Here is an 18,583-nt window from a genome sequence, read left to right as displayed (position 1 = left end):
TTCAATAGTGTAGTGTAGTGCGTTTAAGTTAAAAAAATACGATTCTATTGGTAGTTAGATTATATAAATCCTTTCACAGATCACTGAGCTATGAGCTTTCAAAGTACGAGAAAGGCAAACGCGCCCGTTGAATTATCTTCTTTGATACTCATTTCAGAAAAGTTTAATTTTGAATTATTTGAGATTATGTCACACAACTGATAATTTTATCATAAAATTGTGATCATATTTCCGATGGCGTGTAGCGAAAATTATGTTGATTCGTTAGATACAACAAGAGATATTCACGATCAAAAACTTATCACTCTCTCAGAGGGTAAATTTTGAAAAGGCACCCCATAGTAAAGTAAGTCGTATTCACGACAAAAAGTAACCAAGTAAGCAAGTTTAGTTTCTCTTCCGAATGTTGTGTCACGATGACAATCATTTTCCTTACTATTCCAGTAATAACCAATATTCGAAAGTGGTGAAGAACTGAACATTGTACATTAGTTTAAAAACTTTTGTAACTTAGTTAAGCAATATGAACGATTACGGAGACGCATTACTGGGATAACAGTAAAAAGTGCTATATCATAATATATTTCCAGCTAATTTTCAAATATTTGTTCCAGTTGCTAAAATATTGGGCGGACCTGGCCAGTCCAATAAATCTTTTGGAGGGGCAAAAAATGCTTTAAATGTGGCAACCCTGGTTATAGCTCATTTTTTGTAGGTTTACATACTCAATGGGGAAAAGCTTCGCATATGTTTCAGGGACTCAAGTACTCAACAGTTTTAAACATCGGATAAGTTCCACAAATCGTTTTCTTTTTTAGAATCGTCAAAATAATCCCTGAAACATATGCGAAGTTTTAAGAATAAAAAGTTCCAAATCTAATCCCATAACTGAATTCCGATCCTGAATTAAGGAGCTGAATTCGGTTTTAAAATCTAGTGTCAGAATTCATGTTTAGGTTTAGAAACATAGTTCTGAATTTTGAACCTGAAATCTTAAAATGAGATATGTTTCTGAATTCAGAAATTAGGTTCTAAAACTGAAGTAATCTGAAACTGACTTCAGGACCTCAATTCTAGTTCGGAAGTCAGTTGTAAAAATCAGGATCGAAGTTCAGATCCAAAATTTGGTTCCCAAATCTAGATTTAAAATTCATATCTCGAATTTTACTGCAGAATGATAAAGTTGAACTTTTGAATCAGATTTCTGGAATTGAATTCCGAACACTTATCAGTTTCAAAATCTAGTCAAGAAACCAGTTATAGAATCCATTATTTAAAGATTGTCCCAGAAAGTATGGACGCAACAAAAAACCGCTGCCATTTCGCAATGGTTCTGAACCTGTCAATTTTTATGGCTGCGTCCTGTTGTTTACACTCTTCTCTAACCACTTGTGCAGTTGTTTATTCGTTTTCATTAGTTTGTTTCGAAACGCGTGGACTTTCAGCAGAACAACGTCGAAAATTTTTATACAAATGGTGCACAGAACGCGGACTGTCACTGAGAAAGATAGCAAAAATCAAAGGAGTAAGTGAAAAGGCCGTGCGAAATGCAATCAGGAAGTTCGGTGAGGATAAACCGGAAACGGGTCGAAAAAAGGTCCTGCTACCCTCAGTGCTACAGAACGTTTGAATCTTCGAACCTATAAGAAGAAGAAACAACCAAAACGTAGTCCGAAACAAGAAGCATCGATCAGGCCGAGGGTTCGAAAGCTGTACAATACGATTCTTGCTGGAAATGTGAACTGCATAATCACGGACGACGAAACCTACGTGAAACTCGATTACAAATCCTTGCCGGGATCACAATATTATACGGTGCGAGAAGGGCAAGTATTAAACCAGTCCGAGACATCGATTGAAGTCGACAAATTTGGTAAGAAAGCTATGGTTTGGCAAGCAATTTGTAGCTGCGGTAAGATTTCGAAACCCTTCATCACCACTGCTTCAATGAACAGCGAAATATACATCAAGGAATGTTTACAAAAACGACTTCTACCCATGATTCGAAGCCACAAGGATCCTGTTGTCTTCTGGTCAGATCTTGCTTCTTGCCACTACTCGAAATCAACGGTAGAATGGTATACTACCAAAAATGTCACTTACGTTCCAAAAGACATGAATCCACCAAATTGCCCACAACTTCGACCAATTGAGGAATTTTGAGCATTAACGAAGGCACATTTTAGGAAACATGTCTCGGCATCCGAAACCATTCAACAGTTCGAAAAAGATTGGAAAAAAGTGTCAAAACTTGTCGCCAAGAAGTCTGTACGGAATTTAATGAGGAACGTTCGCAAAAAGGTGCGCCAGCTAGTCTACAATGGCTAAGTAGCAAGTGTTGAGAATAATATTCTGTTGTTGAAGTCTAATATTATCAGTATATCGAATAAAGGTGATGAATATCTAACACTTGTGAATTATTTACAGCGAAATCAAAGTGCGTCCATACTCTCTGGGACAGTCTTAGTTTTGAATTCTAAATCTGTATTCCAGAATCCAGGTTCTGAATTCAGTTTCAAAATCAGTTTTAGAATTTAGATTCAGATTCAAATCCAAACCCAGCTTCACACAACGCAGAGGGTCTGTTGTTGCTGCTGTTGGTGGAAGGATCTCGCCACGACACCCAGCTTCGTCTAACTAGAAGACGACTAGAAGAAATGATCGATTATGGTACATTTGTTCCACATTTTGGTCATCTGAGTCTCGTCCCGAGCCGTTCTTTCCGCTTTTTTTAAGCTTCCGCTTCATTATTGCCCAAAATTTCTCGATGGGTCGAAAGCGCGGGCAGTTGGGTGGATTTATGTTTTATCGATGAAATCTACGTTATTATCGCGGTACCAGTGGATGACTTCCCAGCTGTAGTGGCAAGTCGCCAAATCTGCCCAAAACTACACGGGACTTTAAGGGGGATTTTTGCGAATTTTTTCCAGAATTATCGTTCAACAAAATAAATTCAAATGTTTTGCATGATAAAAACCATCATTCGAACAACATTTTGTAATTTTTTCGTGGAAAAATATTGAGAAACAAGTCGGTGAAGAGGTATTTTTGAGAACGTTTCTTGAAAATCATGATTTGCGATGTCCACTGTATCTCAACGCAGACTTATCAGAAGTCAACAGATCACAGTTTTATAAGATGTTTTTTCTAGATCCCAACGTTTCTGTTTGATTATTTTTTTATTTTATGAATTTTTGGTGGTTGTTCAAAATGAAAACTACGATTTTTCACGAAAAAATCCACCATTTTGTAGCTGTTAAATCTCCCCAAAGTAACGAACAACAAAAAGGAAAATGTTGGGGTCTGGTTTTTTATATGTCGAAAGAGTGGGCAAAATTTGAAAAAAAATGGTGCAGTAGTTTTTTGAATGACATTCTTCCTTGTACAGCTCCAAGTCCATCGTCTTATTCGTCACGAACAGTTTAGTCTTTGCTTCGCAGCTGCGTATCCCTTGCCAAATCATCAGTTTTCTAGCAAATTTGTCCATAATAGCAAACTTGAACGTCGCAGGAACATTTCCTCATGCTGTCGCCATGTAGAAATTTTGGCCAGGAAGCTGGTATAATTTCCGAACTCGAATTTTGCGGACGAAACTTTGCTTCAAACTTTGCTCGATAAGAACGATATCCTGCTCGCAAATGAATTCTTCGAACAGTACTGCGAGTAGCAGCGTAGTTTTTAGTGCGATTTCATTATCTGATAGTCCAGGGTTTGCTCTGACGGTTCTCAACACCTACTGGTTCAGTTTGCGGTCATATGTCCCACTACGACGCTTGCCTTGAGACACTCGATCCATGCTCTTTCGCTCCCTGAAACGTTTGAGCACATCATACACAGTTGATTTGGCGATTTTCAAAGTTTTTGTGATTTATATTGCGTTGGACTATCAAAGAGGGTGTACAGATTTTTTTTCTCTCCTCTCGACTTCCAGCTAGAATAACTTTTGACTAACTGCACGCAGAGATGTCCATCTCCTCTGTGTGACGAAGAGCAAGTGTTATTTTCTTCGCTTGTACTGACGAAATCACCCTCTCAGCAGGCCGTTCATTTTTGTTGGTTTTTGAGCGCTTGTTTAACGACATGTTGCACGAAATATTCGTTCAATTTGCTGGAATGGTTTGTTGTTGTTTTTTGTCTTGCAAAAATAGTGTGAAAATGTGTTACCTTTACATAGAAAGAATATTTGTTGTTATTCTACGTGAAGTAGAAGTATTGTGCAAGGATGTATTGTTAGTTTAAACAAATAAATGGAAAAAACTTCAGAAATTCTGCAGTAAAACTAGTCCAACGGGGCTCCAACTCAACATGTTAAAAATGCCTGTCTACCGGGTTTGTTGAACGAAAAAAATGACATTCGGTCCAACGGTTCGTTTCAATATCGGCCAACGATGGTCCCGTGTTGGCCTCCCGTTGAACGATTGATTGGACTTTCATTGGACCAATGATCCAACATATTGGACCAATGAAGGACCACCGTTGAACGTTTTTTTCTAAGTGGGCAACGAGAGCTCTTCTCTTTCACAGTTATGTATATACATAAGTGTACGCGCATCATGAGAGCGCGTGTTTATTTTCGTTCATCTCTATAGAACTGGATCGAACCAAATTGCTTGAGCAGAGTACTCAAATTGTCTGAGGTGAACGCAGATATTTTCACCAAAGTGAGCACTCTGGTGTACGGCTCGCATAAGAGAAGCGTGCGGTACGCATATTCAGCAAAAATACAATTTATCGTTGGAATTTAGTTTTTCATTGCTGCAAAAAAGATTCTCATAGCAAAGCCAGCGCTACCTTCTATAAATTTAAAAATTAAATCACAGAAGTGTTCGCTCACTAGCACGCATCAGTGGTCACTTGGGTGTATTTGGGCGAGAGCGTTTGGGAGCGTTTCACTCGCACCAGCTTTTTTAACCACAAGCACACACTCAAATTCTGTCAATTCGACACTTAGAAGAAGTAGTGCGCTTTTTTTTTAGTGCGATGTTCGTCGGTAGCACCCACAGTGTTGAAATGAAACTTACACGATGGTGTATCACTCTAGTGAAATGCCATTACCGACTGCACGAAACACCATGGTTTTAGCCAATAGGCGATTCATGTAGCCAAGCGTTTTCGAGATGAAAATTCTCGTACTGATGCCTAGTTTCATATCAGTATAATTCGAACTTTGTGACTAATTCAAGGTATATGGCACTCTTCAGTTTTAAAAATACACAGAGCATTATCTCATCTACAGAAACAGTTCCAGTTTGAGTCGATTTGTCCAGTGTCCAGTCCAGGATCATCTACCCAATAAAAAATCCTTCCGATTATCACTTAGTCGGAATGGTCCAGCGTATCAAGAGGCGAAATCACCTGAAGACCGACAAGAAGCAGAAAATCTCGAAAAGAAAGTGTAGAACAGAAGAAGCGAGCAGTAACAAGGGCCCGAAAATTGTATTCGCGTCTTTTGCAGTGTCCGGATGCATGCGTTTTGTTGGACGATGAGACTTATGTAAAGGAGGACTCAAAAACCCTTCCAGGTCCACAATACTTTACTGTCGTCTTTGGGGAGGATGTGAGCGATGCGGACAGTTCGATTCAAGTGGAGAAATTCGGTCGAAAGGTACTGGTATGGCAAGCAATATGTTCCTGTGGATTAAAGTCAACCATTGTTCACACTACCGGAGCTGTAAATGCAGGAAACTATCGATCTGAGTGTCTCCAGAAGAGATTGTTGCCTTTATATAAGAAGCTAAGTACTCCCCCACTGTTTTGGCCGGATTTAGCGTCGGCTCACTATTCCAAAACCACTCTCAATTGGCTTGAGGAAAAGGGTATAAATTTCGTTGAGGAAAATATCAATCCAAAAAATTGCCCTCAGCTTCGAACGTTACTGGGCAATCGTGAAGAGGGTCTTCAAGAAGACTGGTAAGGCAGCTGGGAACATGCAGGAGTTCAAAAAAATTTGTCCGGAACTTGATGAAGAGCGTTCGATCAAACGTTCGAAAATTCGTGAAGAAACAACTTAAATTTCGTCCGGTTTTCAGTATGCTCAAGTTTAACCTCGTACAATAAAGGATCAATTTTTAGTTTGATCAAATACCGTTAATATGAAAAAAAAATTGTGGATAGCTTATTTTCGATACAATCCTTAGATATGACGCTTCAATACAATCAACACAAGTAGGGTCCAATTTGACAAAACGCAAAGAAAGTTCAGAGAATAGTTCGAGCTATTGAAATTTTCGTGGCAATTAAATTGAATGGTATTTTACAACTCCATGAGATATGGATTGTTTTATAAGTGAAAAAAATCAGCGGTTTTTCTGGTTGAAAAAAATAATTACAAGCTTATGAATCAGTAACTAAATTGAATATGATAAATTCTCTTTTCTATTTTCCTACGGCATCAAGTCGCTCAGTGAAAGCTTAAATTGCTTCGATTTTCCCGATTCATCGGGCCAGAGGTGGTGGGTCCATCACCTTGACTTTGCCATTTTTTGCATGCTTTTGTAGTTTTCCTCTCGCCTCTCTCTCACACACACACCGCCACCGCCAGAGATGTTGGCCTTCAATGCAGTTTCAGTTGAGAAAACGCACAACCGGCTGCTACCGCGACAACAAACTGTTTATTGTGTTGACCTTTCAACGAATCCTGATTCGTTCAGCCAAAGTTACTACTATTTATAGCCGTGAATTGGGTTTGGTCTGTGATCGTTAAAATTCATGTATTTGCGGCTATCTAAGTTGATCGAATTGGATACTTTTCGATAGTACCAAGTTGGTGGAATTATTAGACGGAATCGTTGTCGTTGATTATTTTTATAGTGATTCGTTTTATTTGTCGGCTTGCGACTCACCTTGAGCAGTTGTAGGCCATTTAAGGTTTCAGTATCCGTTCTTTAGCTTCCATTACCGGAATACTTAGCAAGCTGAAAAAAATAAAAGAAATTTAATTTTATTAAGCAGAGTTCTTGTCAAAATATCGACTGGAGTAATAGAAGTTACTCTAAGCTCGATTCACTTAATAGCTGTAGGCACTGCTTATTGGTGGTTTGTTTTGGTAGTGTTTTGCCGGAAGATCGTTTGGAAAATTATCACCTTACGGTGGTAAAAGTATTGTTAAGATTTATTAGAACTTAAAAACAGTTATGATAGATTTCCACGATGCAACCAAATCAGACACTGAAACAGAACCAAACATTATTTCGGAAGTAATGTATGTACATTAGGGTGTGACAAGGTCGTATGAGGAGGAAATAAAAAGGTTTATTATCTTGCTCCATAAAACTTTCCGTGTTCCTTTCAGGTTTACTTGTTTGTTTTGAGCAGGGAAAAGCCCACTGAAGCAAGCATCACTAAATTTTTAACTCTCTCTCTCTCTCTCTCTCTCTCTCTCTCCAGTAGGCATAAAACCTCTCATCTTTTGTACCAACATATAAGAATTATCTAATTGATACATATCCTTAAATTGAATTAGTTACTGTTTCATACAGAATCATTCTAATCTGTTATGAGTTAAGTGAAAATCAAGTTCATTTGAGCAGCGAAAGCCTCGTTGTGACGTAATTGGTTCTAGCGGAAGGAAGACGGATCAAAGTATGAGTTCGAAGAACCCGACAACGAATGGTGAAGTCTAGTGAGCGTAACAGTTTAGAACAATCGATTCGAGATTGGAGCAGATCTGCGATGAAAGTTGTCTTTAACACGTCTCTACAAAATAGACAATAGATCGAGTCCTATGAGCTTGCAACGAGCCGGGTAAGTCGGAAGATTTGAAGGATCTTTCTCTAAGAAAGTGTACGTAGCGCGAAACGAATGAATTTATGTTGAATGGCTTCTACACGCTGAATATCATTTTGATAATAATTGATAACCAAACAACAGCTGCGTACTCTTTTAATAACGGTTTGTGAGATAGAATATTCAAATTTAGCTACTTTGAACGACATAATTGAGTATTTCGAAACGTTTATAGTCATTCTCTGCACCAATTTGTAAAGATGTCTAATTGTGACTGCAGGAACAAAGCATCATTGATAATTTTGATAAGTTGGAAGAGTTTGAAATCGTCAGCAAAGGATAATTTCCTGCATTTAAGCAAAATATTCAAATCATTTACATAGAGCAAAAATATGAATAGTCCTAGATGACTACCCTGTGGAACTCCGGAGTAGACAGTAAATGCCGATGTGAAGCAGTTACCGATTTTTGCGGCCTGTTAGGTATGAGCTAAGCCAGCTCAGAAAAGAGCCAGTGAAATCAAGTCTACTTAGCTTGGAAATTGTAATCTGATGATTTATCATGTCAAAAACGTCTCTTTAATATTTGTTTTGAAATAATTTTAATTCAATTCTCAACTTGAAGCCCACATTCTTGTGCAAATTTGGTCAGTATGAATTGAAAAATGGCAAACGGATCAAAGTTCGGAACTCCCTGAAACAGAAGGTGCCGAAAAAGTCCCTGGTACAACAATTTCAGGCCAAAACAAGAGCGCGAAAACTGTATAACCGGATTCCGGATTAAAGACGGATGCATCCTGATCGACGACGAAACCTACGCCAAGGAAGACTTTCGAGCTCTGCCCGGACCACAATATTATACGAAATCGGTGTACCAGGACCTGGACGACGCTGACACCACGGTGACGATGGAAAAGTTTGGGCAAAAGATGTTAATCTGGCAAGCAATTTGTACCTGTGGTTTGCAGTCGTCGATTTTCTTCACGAAGGGCACAATTAACGCCAAGGTGTACGAGGAAGAATGTTTGAAGAAAAAAATGCTGCCACTGTACAGAAAGCATAACGCTCCTCCTCTCTTCTGGCTGGATTTGGCTTCAGCCCACTACGCCAACTTCGTTCTACAGTGGTTGTCAAAAACTAATGTACAATTCGTAGAAAAGGACATCAATCCACCGAACTGCCCGGATATAAAATATGTGTTTTTTTCTCTTTTTTATTCAATAATCAATGTTGCTAACTACTTCGATACACTCCTTAATTGATTCATTGTAATGACATATTCTAAAAATTTTTATAAAATTATTGTAAATCAACAAACAAAGGTCAACAGATTTCACACGCGACTAGATTTTTTTTTGCGTATTATTATTTTAATTATTAATTAGTCGTCAAATGGTGAGATAACTAAGTCCTCACAAGTCCCTATCTCATGCCTCCTCGAGCGTCTATGATGACATTTGGTCAATAGAACGGCGTCGACTGGGTGCTATCGTCTTCTGCGTTAGTAGCAGAATGAGAGGGTGCGAAATGGCTTGTAGGTTGAAGCCCATCCTAAAGTGCAGTGTTTATCATAATATATTACAACATATAATTCTGTTGTTTATAACATCATGTGTTATTATTATTTTTATTATTATTATTATTATTATTATTATTATTATTATTATTATTATTATTATTATTGCTTTTATTATTATTATTGTTAGAAGAACGTAACTTACACTGCGACATTAGTTGTTATATTGTATCATAGCATATTATTTCATATATTATTGTCTTACACTATTTTATGTTATTATATACTATGTTGTATGGTATTATACTGCATTGCATTATATCATATTATATTGTATTATATTATATTATATTTTATTATATTATATTATATTATAGGGTTTATTATGAGTAGTACTACGTACCTCTGCGCAAAATATAAATTTGTTTTTCTTATAAGTTATCATTTTTAAAGTAACTTTTAACTAAATATCAAGGTCGTCACAAGGTGAGCTTGGTCCTCACTGGTTCCTGTTTCATGCCTACACGTGTGTCTGTGGTGACAATTGGTCGATGGAATGCGTTGATGGCAAAATGAGAGGATGAGAAATGACATTTAAATTCAAGTAATATAATATCATAGCATATCGCAACATATCATTTTATTCATTCTATTATTTATTATATATTCCATTGTACTATATTATATTGTTTTTTCATTATTATTTTCATTATTATATTTATTGTTATTATTATTATTTTGTCATCAATAATAATAACATATATTATTTTTATAGATGTGGATATTATCATTGTTATTAGAAGAGAAATATTCTACTTCCTGCAGTATTGCGAAGATAGAAGAGCATAACTGACACTCTACATTAAATGTTATTTTATATATTGTTTTATGATATATCATATTATATTGTATGACATTGTATTATATTGCATTAAATTAAGATATATTATATTATATTATGTTATATTGTATTATTTTGTAATCTATTAAATCTTTTCATGTTATATTAATTTCATTACACTATGTTCCATTGTATTTTCCAATATAAAACATTTTTCACGGGGGCGTAAAGGGTAGGGAGCATCAGGGCATCGGACGAATTGATGACTGGACGAGGGATTGTGGATAGCCAGCCCAAGTCACTTGAAGGAAACTTGTTTCCTTTTGAAGGTTTGAAATGAGTCTGACGCGCCCTTCTCAAACAAACCATCAGGCGGGTTCAAGCATGTATAGCGATATGCATCATCCATGCACTGGATATTATGGTTGGAAGAGCATATTTTATTCCCGCGGAATACGAGTAAGTGACTCTACTTACATATCCGCTTTTTTGTTCGATTTTCGGTAACAGCTATAGTAAGAAGGTGAATGGATGAGTCATATCGGGGCTACTGTAAGTCTACCCGCATCCACTGGCAAGTCCTTGAACTGATGGTGGCTTCACTTCGCATCACATCACATCACATCACATCATTATTATTTTAATTATTAATTAAAATTATTAATTGGTTTTATTGGTTGATCTGGGCAGCCGGCTACCGAGAAAAAATTATTAATTTGTCAAACAAATGCGTTATCTCTGTTATTAACAAATATGTTATCTCTGTTAGCCGAGTTTAGCACTAAGCAGTTCAATTTGAACTGCTCTGCACTGATGAGTCAAAGACGAAACGTAAAAATAATAAAAATAATACCAAATACTCCGAAGCTAGCCGGAAATTGATAAGTTAAAATAAGTAATCAGTAAACCGAAACGTTGAAAATATCTGATAACTGAAAACAGCAATTGTCGCCTTTTACGACATGGAAGCAGAAACCCAGTGGATCTATTCTTGGCTAATTTTTTTTCTGCCGGATTCCACGCGGCATCTAGGCTGGAACTGTCCGGAGAAAGATAATAGGTACTATCAAAAATCTTCTAGTAGACCCCAGCCCCTTAAATGACATAGTTTGAAGAAGTCCCTAAATAAAAAAAAATAGTTCTATAAACCGTGAAAAAATAAAATACTCATCTAGCAGCACCCCAAATATCTATTTTTGATTTCAATACGTGGTGTCATAAGTTGAATACTTTTTGACATGTAAAACTGAGTGAAATACTTCCCACATCCATATTGCTGGTCAACGAAATAAATGGGTAAAATAGTACTGATAAGCGGTTGAACATTTTTAAATGCTTCTTGGAAGCAACAGAACGATATTTTGAAAATCAGCAGAATTTGTGCTTGACTGGCATGCTCGTCCAGTTTAAGTAAGTTCTAGCAATATTCCATGATTTTCTCGAAGAGGAGTTCCTCCCGACAATGTTAACACATAGGACACCTCGGTGCACTGATTGCAACGTATATTGCAAAGCCGAGTGAACAGCTGGTGAAATTAAAATATACTTAAATATTTTAATAAATTGTTCCAGCTATTCTCGCAACATTTCGCTTTTTTCTAAGCAATCCGAAAAATAAATCATGCTCGATTTCCGAACTCAAACTGGGCAAGTTTCTACCCAGTTTCGGTTCGTTCCCTTATTTTCATTCACAAATTCACAAAAATGGTAACATTCACGATGTAAGTAATTACCGATCGATTTCAATTCTCAGCTGCCTACCAAAAATACTCGAAAGCATGAGTCAGTGCATCCCATAATTGCTGAAGAACAACTCTGGTTTGTAAGAAAACGTTCGACTACAACAAATCTTATGTGATACGTTTCTAATTTGATCGATCACATGGATAATCGACGACAAGTCGACGCTATTTACTTGGACTTGTCCAAAGCTTTCGACAGAGTCCCTCACCGTTTTGTGGTCGAGTGCTTTCGTGCGTATCGGACATACAATATCTTCTCTTTTCGAAATATCTTCAGGTGTTCCTCAAGGAAGCCATCTTGGTTCACCTGCTTTTTGTTCTATTTATCAACGACCTCTGCAAAGTAATAAAATCTCCTAAATTGCTGTATGCAAATGATTTGAAGATATTTCGCTGTATAGAATCTAATTTGGATTGTTACGTCCTTCAATCTGACATCGACTCACTCATTGCCTGGTGCAACATGAATGCCCAAGTAACAATTTTTGTTACGCTAGCGTGTTTGTGACTAGTTTGCAACCAGATATTTGAGTGATTGTTACTAACATCTAACCACTTGCATGACTCAAAAAGCGCAGTTTCTACTAGTTATTAAGTCGGCTAAAAATAAGTTGTCGTTACGTTGTAATGCCATACTGAAATAACTTATCTTTTCATAACTTGAAAATAACTTGTTCTCAAGTAAACTAGTTGAAACTTAGTCACCATCGACATTATAAACATTGAATAAATCCAGAATACTTTTCTATCATCAATAAAAAAGCAGAAGAGTACTTTAAATCACAAACTTGATACAAGGTACAAATTTCACAACGATCCAAAAACTGTCGAGCGGAATTCAATTTTACTTAACTGTTTTTTATGCGCCTTCAATCAAAATCTGTTTATAAAGATATACAAAATAAACAACAAAATAACCCTATGGTCAGAATGCTCAAAATTATTCCAAGTAGAGTGATTTCTCATCATTTTAAATTCATATATCATGAGAATTATAATATTATCACAATCGATGTTCAATCCCTATATTATTTTTTCGTGTTTATGACAGTGCATAGAACAAAAATGACTATTCTGCCTTTCACTATTTTCGGCAAAAAGTAGTTTTGAAACAAGTAATATCCTGGTTTTATTTATGTTTCATACACTTCTTGAGACTCCATATTGTGTTCGCCATATTCAAGCCAACAAAGGTTGTTTTGTTTGCATTTTCGTTATCATAACGTTGGGAAAACCTACCGATAACTATCTGAATCAATGAAGAAATTATATGTTATAATCTTATAATATCTAAGTTATTACTACATCAATTCACAGTAACGATTTACATATACGCTTACGTATTTATAATGGTTTCGCAACGGAAAATAAACCTTTTTTCAACTAGTAGCTAAAAGCATAGCTGTGATTAAAGATATGTTAGAATCAAGTAACGATAACTTACAAACGATAGTTAGTTCAATGTTTACGTTATAAAGAAACACTGCTGTCACCTTGTTTTAACCAGTATAACATAAAAACATGTTCGTGCTCTTGTTGCAACACAGTTGGGTTAAGTGGTATCAAAACTAGTTACGGGTTGCTACTATTGACGTCAAATTAAGCTAATTTTCAACTAGTGGCTAGAAGCATTGTTGTGATTAAAAATATGTTTGGATTAAGTAACGATAGCTTATAAATTATATTTAATTCAATATGACACGAAGATGTTATGATTGGAAACCTAAATAACTATTTCGTAACTAGTTATGTTATGATGAAACATTGCTGTCACCATGTTTTAACCAGTTTAACATAAAAAACATATTCGTGCTCTTGTTTCAACATAGTTTGGACTTTGTCGTATCAGAACTAGTTGCGAATTGCTACTTGGGTGGTATGGAGGTTAACTACCGGAAATGTAACGTCGTAACTTTCTCTCGTTTGCGTTCTTCGATTGCTTTCGACTATGAAATCTCATCTCTGACCATCGAACGAGTTTCCGTTATAAAGGATCTCGGCGTTTATTTGGATTGTAAATTGAGATTTTCGGAGCACATTGCACTAACCGCCGCTAAGGCTTTCTCGATACTGGGTTTTATTCGTCGAAATACACACGCCTTCGAAGATGTGTACTGTCTAAAAACTCTGTATTGTTCAGTCGTCCGCAGCATCTTAGAATATGCCGCACCAGTATGGTCACCGTATCACAGCATACACATCAAGAGAATTTTGAGCGTGCAAAGGTGTTTTATACGCTACGCTTTACGTCTGTTACCTTGGACCGATCCAGTTCATCTTCCTTCCTACGAAGATCGTTGTCGACTTATCCAACTGCTAACACTGGAAAGCAGAAGAAAAACCATGCAGCATCTTCTAATTTTCGATATATTAAGCAACACCATTGACTGCGCAGAACTGCTGGAGAAATTACAATTTCATGCTCCACTGAGACGAACCCGTCGTATGGAACTCTTTCGATTTACGACTCACCGTGCCCAATATGGACAAAACAACCCACTGGATATTTGTTGCCGTTTATTCAATGATGTTTATGACAATTTTGATTTTAATGTGTCTAAAAATGTGTTTAGATTAAGAATTAGTACGTAAGAGTCTGTGCGATGTAATATATTAAAAAAATATATATTTGAAACTGGGTAGTAAATCACCCAATGTTTGACACATAAAGACCGCTTAGGTGGTTTTCTTGAACTTCGATTGAATAAAAGGTCCTACAGTCCCATAGCCTACTATTGAATTTAATCGGGATCCGATTACTGGTTCCGGGGTAATGGGGAAAATGGTGCACGTGGAACGAACTCAGACAAATTTAAAACGGAATCCAAAGCAATTTTGGTCTTTTGTTAATGGTAAACGCAAAGAGAATGGACTTCATTCCTGTATGTTCCTTGAAAACGAAAATTCAAACACCATAAGTGACTTATGTAATCTATTTGCAAAACACTTCTCGAGCGTGTTCAACTCCGATTCGGCTAACTCTACTCAGGTTGAATGTTGCCTACAAAACGTACCCCGAGGTGTTATACGTACATGTCGACAATATTCGTTTTTCTGATGAGGATATTATGGTGGCAATTAACAAGTTGAAATCCTTTACATCGGCAGGGCCAGATGGGATTCCATCCATAATCCTGAAAAGATTTTCAAGGGTATAGTGTGCACCTCTGAGAATAATTTTCAACCTATCATCGCAGTCACGATTTCTTTTGAACTGGAAAAAATCATTCATGTTTCCTGTCTTCAAAAAAGGAGACAAACAAGATGTTACAAAGGCGTCCTATTTCGTGAAACAAAGTCGTATATCTCGAAGGACCAGCATGGTTTTTTTTCCCAAACAGATCGACTATCACCAATCTGACACAATTCTGTTCTTATTGTATTAAAAATATGGAAACTGGATCTCAAGTAGACACAATATACACGGACCTCAAAGCAGCGTTTGATCGTGTAGATCATACACTATTACTAGCAAAAATTGAGCGTTTAGGAGTATCATCAAACTTCTCTGCGTGGCTTAAATCATACCTCTTAGGCCGAGTTCTGTCTGTAAAGCTTGGAAACGTTGAGTCATACAACTTCATCAATATGTCGGGTGTTCCTCAAGGAAGCAACCTCCATAACTATTTTTGCAATTTTTCAATGACGTTCCTCTCGTCGTACCACCAGGATACAGACTTATGTATGGGGATGATTTGAAATTATTTCTTGTGGTACGATCAACAGCAGATTGCGAGGAACTTCAGCGGTACTTAAACAATTTCTGTAATTGGTGCAATCTCAACCTCTTGACTATAAGTGTGTCTAAATGCTCGGTATTTTTTTTTACACGTAAGAAAAGCCCAATACTTTGGAACTACAGCATCTCTGGTGAAACACTTGAGAGAGTATCAGTCTTTAAAGATCTCGGCGTGCATCTTGATTCCCAACTTTCATTTAGACATCATTACGCTCATATAATAGCTCAGGCAAATAGAAATCTTGGTTTCATTGTAAGGGTCGCCAAAGAGTTTAACGATCCGTACTGCTTGCGAGCATTATATTATTCGCTAGTTCGGTCTGTCCTCGAACCATCAGTACATATTTGGAGCCCATACGTGAGCGTCTGGATCAATAGAATCGAAGCAGTACAAGCACGATTTCTCCGATTTGCTCTTAGATCTCTGCCTTGGCGTAATCCGTTAGAACTGCCAACTTATACCGATCGCTGTTGTTTGCTCGGTATGGACACACTAGCCAAACGAAGGACCATATTCAGAGCGGTATTTATAGCAAAATTACTAAGTGGACAAATCGATGCTCCGGAGATTCTCTCTCAAATACATATCAATGTTCCTCCGAGAAGCCTTAGAGCGTGGAATTTCTTGAGGCTCGATTTTCAACGTACAGAGTATGGTCAGAATGAACCGATCAGGGCAATGTGTTATGTATTTAATAGTGTGTATGACCATTTTGATTTCTCCGTGTCTAGTACCGTTTCCAAAAATAGGCTTAAGAGACTTCAATAGATGATAAACTTTTTAGACCTAACGAATTTTAAAACACGTATATGTTATTTAATTAGTTATTGTTTATTTAAAATTGTGAAAATGTATTTATGTATGATGGGTTGCGCATTTGAAGATTGCTGATTTTCAAATGGGCTTTTCCCATCCATACACTATTTCATGAAGACCAACATAGGTCAGATGGAAAATAAATAAATAAATAAATAAATAAATAAAAAAATAAAAAACAATGAAAAAAGTGCACTCGATTGTCTCAGAGATCACTCGACCTATTTCACAAGCTTAAAAAGGGCACACAATGACGGGTTTTACAGATCTTAGCCCTATCCAATTTGTTCCAAATGCAACTTCCGCAAATAACTAGATGAATACTAAGAACAAATCTTCAAATAATCCGAGAAAAGTGCCAAATTATTCTTGTTGAGGAGTGAGGTTTTTACACATTCATGCGTCTAATGAAAAAAACTGATTGCTGCGTATGTTTGTTTGTGCGATCAAAGCCTTAGGGCATGTTCGGGAGTGTTCTAGTTCTAGATGCATAATTTATGTCAGTTTTAAAATTTAAATCTAGAAATTATAACAAAATACACTGGCAGCTCCAGCTGCGTTTTATCTGAGTTTCAAATATAGAAAAAAATAGAACGGCAGCGTATAGGGTAACAGAGGTATTTTGGCCACTTCATATATTTTGGCCCACCTTATAAACTTTATGGACTTAATCGATGTTAAGTAACTCATGCTGCATCAATTTGAAGCTAATCACATTAAACTACCTATTGCGGAAGGGTTTTTCAAAAATATTGCAACATTTGGTGGATAATTTTACAAAGTGGGCCAAAATAGCTCTGTTACCCTACCAGTTTTAAATTTGACAGTAGAACTGTTCGAATAAATAAAACTAAAACGGCTTGCTGGGGATACGTTTGTTTCAGTTTCAGTTATATTATAGACCACCCATATGAATCTGGCAGCTGCTGAATTTGCTCTTATCGGGTTCAACTAAAACAAGTGAATTTATTACCTATCATAAGTCTATCCGGAATAACATTGAAATTAAATGCACCAACCACGCGTGCCAAACCGGTTTATCCTGTACAAAGCTACGGGCACTGTCCGATCATGTTCCTAATGTGCTAGACGACACTGAACCTCAACCAACCTCAAACACACACACACGCCATTCCGTCAATCACCGTAATAGAATGTCAGTGCATAGTTATTAGCTTGTCAATTAAGCAGCGGTCGAGTCATGACAGGACAATCACGTTTGATGGGAATTGGAAGAAAAAATATTTACTTTTTTTCTCTCTCTTCGAGTGAAATCCATGTTCCGTTTCATCACTTTCCAATGGCTACTTCGATAGTAGAACTTCACCATAGAATAGAAAGAAAAAAAACATTCTCGAATAAATAAACCGCCGTTGCCTACGGTTACGGTTGCAAATTATTTCAACGGGCTTCGATTCGAACGTCACATCAGACCAGCTTCAATCATTTAGTCAGAAGTCCTATTCATTATGGAAAAACGTTGGAGTCGCGGATGATGGGTTGGGAGCATGATTTTACGTTACGTTGTTATTGTCACTGCTGAGAACGACTGCCAACGGAATGTTTTCCAACGAAAGGCTGGTGAAAGTTGTGTTGTTGCGATTCTCGAGAAATATTGCGTCAGTCAGCCTTGAGTTGTCAGTGACGTGACGACGCTCATTTTTCTTGTAGGTTTCGATTTTGTCCGGTGATTTCATAGATTCGATGTGTGATCCTGACCCATGTACAGTGTATCTATCGGTCGATGATGCGTACCGATATCTTACTTTCTCTAATCTTCAGTACTCGCCACATACGACTATCGCTCAGTAAGGTTTGATTTATTTATAGTCAAACGTTCCGTCGAATGACAGTTTCGCACAGTTTCTACACCAATCAACCACCACACCCAACCATTAGTCATGCCAATGGCGGTCTTTGTTTTCCTATCGCCAGCCATGCCTGCTAAGATCTAATTCTGGTGCGGTATTTATTATCCCCCCCCCAGCCTCGCTACGCCCCTCTTTACCAACCAATCGTCACGACATTCGTCAGCACTTTCGACTGCATCAGACGTTCAACCACTTGACGATCCGGCGCACAAGACAGTGACAGCAGGAGCAGCCGTAACAGGGCGACACTCATCCGATCTATTACTTGCGGTGCCGTTCGGTGTCCCTGGCGTTGAACTGCTATTGTTGCATGAGAAAACTTGTTTGATTCAG

The 18,583-nt window shown here is 37.3% G+C and overlaps 1 protein-coding gene across 3 annotated transcripts in view; it reads right to left on the bottom strand.

The window, feature by feature from the left end:
- LOC131434845 (ecdysone-induced protein 74EF) overlaps nt 1–18,583 on the bottom strand; it is an 854,531-nt gene that overhangs the window by 658,830 nt on the left and 177,118 nt on the right. For 2 of the 3 annotated variants that reach the window (XM_058602044.1, XM_058602047.1), the window contains exon 2: nt 6,843–6,914. The exons of the other annotated variant lie outside the window; for it this stretch is intronic. The gene's annotated coding sequence lies outside the window, so the exon portion shown is untranslated. The remainder of the gene's footprint in view (nt 1–6,842; nt 6,915–18,583) is intronic. 3 annotated transcript variants of the gene reach the window in all.

The sequence above is a fragment of the Malaya genurostris genome, chromosome 3 (genome assembly GCF_030247185.1).
Source record: "Malaya genurostris strain Urasoe2022 chromosome 3, Malgen_1.1, whole genome shotgun sequence".
Classification (NCBI taxonomy): domain Eukaryota; kingdom Metazoa; phylum Arthropoda; class Insecta; order Diptera; family Culicidae; genus Malaya; species Malaya genurostris.
The sequence above is the reverse complement of the archived record's forward strand: the minus strand, read 5'-3'. Positions and strand labels throughout refer to the sequence as shown.